This window comes from Electrona antarctica (genome assembly GCF_951216825.1).
Source record: "Electrona antarctica genome assembly, chromosome: 15".
NCBI lineage: Eukaryota > Metazoa > Chordata > Actinopteri > Myctophiformes > Myctophidae > Electrona > Electrona antarctica.
The window spans coordinates 15,546,675-15,552,064 of NC_136796.1; positions in this window are offsets into that span (position 1 = coordinate 15,546,675).

Below are 5,390 nucleotides of genomic sequence, written 5' to 3' on the forward strand. Positions count from 1 at the left end.
CCCCCACAAATGATCTGTATTTGGCCGCGGACCCCCATCTGTCCGTGAAAGATGTGGTTAATTAAAGTGGTCAAAAGCTAAAGCGACACAGATGCGTTCCAGACTCCCCCCGCCCCCCCCCCCCCCCCCATGTGACCATGAGTCTCTCTATTGGTGACATTGTTACTGCTTGTAGACATAACGTTTTAGCCAAAGCTTTCAAAGTACAAAAATGAGAAGAAAGAAGTGTGTGTGTGTGTGTGTGTGTGTGTGTGTGTGTGTGTGTGTGTGTGTGTGTGTGTGTGTGTGTGTGTGTGTGTGTGTGTGTGTGTGTGTGTGTGTGTGTGTGTGTGTGTGTGTGTGTGTGTGTGTGTGCTACATGGAGAGGGTTGCTCTCTATCTGTTGCTATAGGGACCTTCAGCCCTCCTCTCTCTTCGCCCTTCTTCCTCCTCCATCGCTCGCTGTAGCTCTGGGAGCAGAGGAGGGAGGTAATTAAGAGGATGTGTGTCCTTTGCTCTCCTACAAAGGTCGCGTGCGTGCGTGCGTGCGTGCGTGCGTGCGTGCGTGCGTGCGTGCGTGCGTGCGTGTGGGGGGGGGGGGGGGGGGGGGGGGTGCTGGGCTAGTACGTGCGTATGTGTGTAATGAGTGTGAGTGTGCATGTTTGTGCATGTATACTGTATATCCCTGTGCGCATGTACTGTTGATGCAATAAGCGTGTGTGTGTGTGTGTGTGTGTGTGTGTGTGTGTGTGTGTGTGTGTGTGTGTGTGTGTGTGTGTGTGTGTGTGTGTGTGTGTGTGTGTGTGTGTGTGTGTGTGTGTGTGCGCGTGCGTGCGTGCGTGCGTGCGTGCGTGCGTGCGTGCGTGCGTGCAGCAGGGTAGGGGTTCTTCTTGTCTAAACGCGTGTATCTCTGTGTTCACTGTCCTCTGTATCATCATGGCTAATTAACAGCAGCTGTAAATATTTAATGTTGAGCAGTGTCTCATAAAAGCAGAGAAGGAAAACAACAATAAGGCTACAGCAGCACCGCGGGACGCCTCTCTCTGTCTCTACACCGCTTAGCCAGCCAAAAGTCTCTCTCCATTTCCTCCCTGCATTGCCCTCCGTTTCCTCCCCGTTTGTTTCCTGATCAGTATCCGGAATGCTCGCCTTAAAACACGCCCGCCCTCGTTTTCTTCCCCCGCCAACCTCACGCCGACCGCTTAGTGCGGCGGTTCTTGTATTCTTGTATCTGTTTTTACTGAGAATAAGGTTAGAAATAAGTTTAGTGTTAATTTAAGATATTTTGTGGGGTTTTTTTGCCTTTATTGATACGTAGTTTGACAGGAAACTGGGAGAGAGATGCGGGGGAAGACACGCAGCAAAGGTCGTCGGGATCGGAACTCTAACCCTCGATATGCTGAATTACCAGCGTAAGTACCTGGACCGCTATAGGCTTGGCTCGGGCCTGGAGTTAAGTTTAGGAATAGGCTTAGCTTTTGCCACCGTTTAACTGAGGTTAAGGTTAGGAATAAGGTTAGGCGTTAGGCGTTGTGACCTACTGACAGAGCCGGATTTACCTTGCTGAGGGCCCCCGGGCTGGAGCAAATTTGAGGGCCCCCCCTTGGGGCGCGCGGCGAAGCCGTGCGTCCCGCGATTTGGCCGAGCGGCGCAGCCGCGAGGCCGGAAAAAATTTGGGCTATTTTGTTTTCATTTTGGGGTACCCAGGCCCCTAAAAAGAGAGGCAGGCAGGCAGAAGCTCTCAATGGTTTAACCATAATACAACTAAATACAATAACAATACACACATTTCACTTGAATTGGATTTCACTTTACAATTGTATAATTAAAAAAAAAAAAAAAAAAAAACTTTTTTTTTTTTTTTTTTTTTTGGGGCCCCCCTAGTCGGGGGCCCCCGGGCTTCAGCCCACCCTAGCCCAACGGTAAGTCCGGCTCTGCCTACTGAGCTTGTACAGTAGATCGGCTATTTCTCCCCCCTTCTTATTTATTTGACTTGGCTAAATGTTTCGCCAGTTTTTATACAGTATGGTTTGTTGATTACTTTTTATGCATTAAAGGACCACTTCACCACTTTCCAATCTATCTTCATATAATAGGTCCTCACTAATAATCATGATAAAATGGCACGATTTTTTTCTACTCGGTCTGTGTCTCATAGGAGGGCTGTGGGGAGTTTAGAAACCGTCTTCCAGTGACATCATCATTAGGCAGATCATTTTTTAAACTAGATTTTTTTACAAAAATGTTTAGATTTTCATTATCGTGAGAACGATGGCTTCCATTTTTGCATTGCAACTTTTCAGGACTAGAAAGCCTGCAGTTTTTATTAGCTTGTATTCCCCATCGATGATGTCACTGGAAGACGGTTTCTGAACTGCCCACAGCCCTCCTATGAGACACAGAGTCGAAAATTAATTGCGCCATTTTTTTCATGATTATTAGTGAGGACCTATTATATGAAGATAGGTTGAAAAGTGGTGAAGTGGTCCTTTAATGTATTTTCTTTCTTTCTTTTTTTGAGGTATTAAAAAGGTCTTAAAAGTCCTTAAGGTCACTTCACTGTCATCTGGGGACCCCCCCCCCCCCCAAATCATGTGGGGATCCCGACCCACATGTTGAGAACCACTGGTCTAAAGGACGTGTGCACGGAAACGTTTCACGCATTCAGAAATATCCTAAAAAACGGGGTCGTATTATAACCGGGGACTAGACTATTTGACATTCAATGTTCTTTTTCCACAAATGATTCTTGAAAAACGAGGGTCGTCTTATAATCAGAGTCGTCTTATATTCGGGACAATGCGTAATATCAGTTGAAATCAAAAACCGCTGTGCGATGAACTTAACCATAAAGTCATACTGTGTAACTTTGTGTGGTTACACACCACAGCACACACCCTGTAGTGTTCATTTCAGTCAGAGAACGTCACATTGGACATGTACGGGACCATTTGTGTCATGCTTAGACTTCAATTAAAACTCAGGATTTTACTGCAGTGTGCACCCTCCTGATAAGAAGCACGTGTCGCGCCTTTTCCTCAAATGAAAGATGCATCCTTCTGGAACGAACCTCAAAACCTGCAACGAGCATTGTTTCTGTCATCAAGAAAAGGAAATGAGATCAGACTTGATTTATTCATTTATTTTTCCCTTTAATGTGTCCATGACACCTCTCCATCCTCCCCCCGCCGCTCTGCTTCTCCATCCTTCTTCATTCTCTTTGTTTCATTTGGTTTCTGTCCTTTTGTCTTTTTTCCCTTTCAGCTGAATCTCCTACTTTCTTGTCCATGCCTTCATCTGTCTTAATTTGGCTCCTTCTATCTCCCATTAGCACAGGAGATGGGGACTGAGAGACAGAGAGAGAGAGATAGAGCATTCAAAAGGGAGAGAGAGAGAGAGAGAGAGAGAGAGAGAGAGATGCACGCGCACGCACACACACGCGCGCACACACACACACACACACACACACACACACACACACACACACACACACACACACACACACACACACACACACACACACACACACACACACACACACACACACACACACACACGCGCGGAGAGGCAGAGAAGAAAGCCAGATCCAAACAGAGAAGCAGGCAGACAGTGATGGAGACGGAGACAGAAACAGAGTGTACAGCTGTGCATGGCTTTTGGGCAGCTAGGCGTTGAATCCTTCCAGAGAGATTAGGACCATGGCGTCTCCACTCCATTCACTCTATCCTAGTAAATATGAACGTCACTATGATTATCTCAAGTTAGGATGCTGCTTTAGCTGCTAGCTGTCACACACCTACAGACATGTGAATGTGTTCTGTCACTCACTCTATCAATAAAGAAGGGGGGTTGCTTTTCACTTCTGCAGGGCAAATCGAGAGATGGAGGCAGAGAGGAGGGGATGGGTGGATGGATGGATGGATGGATGGATGGATGGATGGATGGATGGATGGATGGATGGATGGATGGATGGATGGATGGATGGGTGGATGGATGGATGGGTGGATGGATGGATGGAAGGAAGGATGGATGGGTGGATGGATGGATGGATGGATGGATGGATGGATGGATGGATGGATGGATGGATGGACAAACGAAGGCATTCAGTGTTCATTATAGTTTGCACGGGAACCAGGGACATGTGTTTTCAATGAGCCTAACATGGTTTAGACATACAAGGCTACGTAGATTTACGTAGATGTGGTGGTGGTATTGCATCGCGATTTTGCCTAACATTATAATGTTCATTATCTTCATAGAGACTATTTGTGATGATGAAATGTCATCCTGCAGTGGTGGAGAAAGAACACATCCAAAAAGCTGCAAGTTAATGGTACTTTAAGCTAAAAGGAATCGGGCAACGGTGGCCTTAATCGTGACACACATTCTAATCTCTTCAGAAGAGAGGCATGCGAGTACTGTATGCACAACATCTTTCATCCATTCACGTCTTTCTTTCTGTTCTTTTAGTTGGAAGAGGGAGACTATTATTAGAGAATAGGGCAGTAATATGCGTGTCTTAAGTACCAGGTCTTATTACTTAACTTAAGTGCCAACTCAATGCCATTTGGCTATTCTGACTGGCCAAACAGCATTGACCACGCCTCCAGGTCTTTGTTAAGTAATAAGACCTGGTACTTAAGACACGCATAATACTGCCCATATGACTGCCATGCATCCCCCTCTCTCTCTCTCTCTCTCTCTCTCTCTCTCTCTCTCTCTCTCTCTCTCTCTTAAAAAGGCTTTTCAAAATAGAAAAAATGGCCCAATAAGTTTTGGGATAAGGAGGTAGGGATAAGGAGGTAGGCCTGTACTGTAGACCATAAGGAGGTAGGCCTGTACTGTAGACGATAAGGAGGTAGGCCTGTACTGTAGACGATAAGGAGGTAGGCCTGTACTGTAGACGATAAGGAGGTAGGCCTGTACTGTAGACGATAAGGAGGTAGGCCTGTACTGTAGACGATAAGGAGGTAGGCCTGTACTGTAGACGATAAGGAGGTAGGCCTGTACTGTAGACGATAAGGAGGTAGGCCTGTACTGTAGACGATAAGGAGGTAGGCCTGTACTGTAGACGAAAAACAAAGGTAGGGACACAGGATGAGGAAGAGGAGGGGTATAGGATCGGGCGAAGCAGAGATGGGCTGAAACGGTAGAGAAGAACAGTATGCATGCATAGTTAGTTACCGTATAGAGGAGGGATAGTATGAGGTGGACGAGAGACCAGACGAGGTAGCCGTAAGGAGGAGAGAAGTAGAAGTAAAAGATGGAGGAAGATGAAAGGTAAAATGAAGTGGATCAGTTCATTGTGTTTGTTCTATTCACATTCACACCAAGTGGGGTACTTTGGATGGAATGGATTTTAAAACCACTCATTTGGTCGTCCCTCCCCCCTTCTCTCTGCCTCCCTCTGT